The sequence below is a fragment of the Suncus etruscus genome, chromosome 10, assembly GCF_024139225.1.
Source record: "Suncus etruscus isolate mSunEtr1 chromosome 10, mSunEtr1.pri.cur, whole genome shotgun sequence".
Lineage (NCBI taxonomy): Eukaryota > Metazoa > Chordata > Mammalia > Eulipotyphla > Soricidae > Suncus > Suncus etruscus.
The window spans coordinates 112,614,102-112,614,870 of record NC_064857.1 but is presented as its reverse complement, the minus strand read 5'-3'; positions in this window follow the sequence as shown (position 1 = coordinate 112,614,870).

Genomic DNA, 769 nt, shown 5'->3' with positions numbered 1-769 from the left:
TTTCCTATACATGGATGTACATGGAATCTATCATGCTGAGTGAAATAAGTCAGAGGGAGAGAGAGACACACACAGAATAGTCTCACTCATCTATGGGCTTTAAGAAAAATAAGTCATTTTTGCAACAATCCTGAGACAATGAGAGGAGGGCTGGAACTTCCAGCTCACTTCATGAAGCTCACCACAAAGAGTGGTGAGTACAGTTATAGAAATAACTATACTGAGAACTACCATATACATGTGAATGAATGAGGGAACTGAAAAGCCTGTCTAGAGTACAGGTGGGGGTGGGGTCAGAGGGAGAGAGATTTGGGACATCGATGGTGGGAATGTTGCACTGGTGAAGGGGGGTTGTTCTTTACATGACTGAAACCTAATCACAATAATATTTGTAATCAAGATGCTTAAATAAAATATTATAAATATAAAAGAAAAATAAACTTAATCCAATGGCCCTACAAAAAAGAATATAGGTGTAAGGAAGGAATTTTTGTATTGTATTTTTGTATTCTTAGGGTATATTCCTAGGAGTGGTATAGCTGGATCTTATGGGAGCTCGATTTTAGCTAACATCACCAGGGCTTTTGGGAGCAAATGCAGGCTCCCCAGCCCCCTGGTATCTTTCTTCTTCCAGGAAAATTGGCAGATGTAACCACACCCACAAATACAGTTACAATGTTTGAATCTAAACCTAAGGGAAACTAAATACAGTTATATTGTTCAGAACAATGTTCAAGCTGGGCCATAGACTCACTCTTTTCTTAAATGA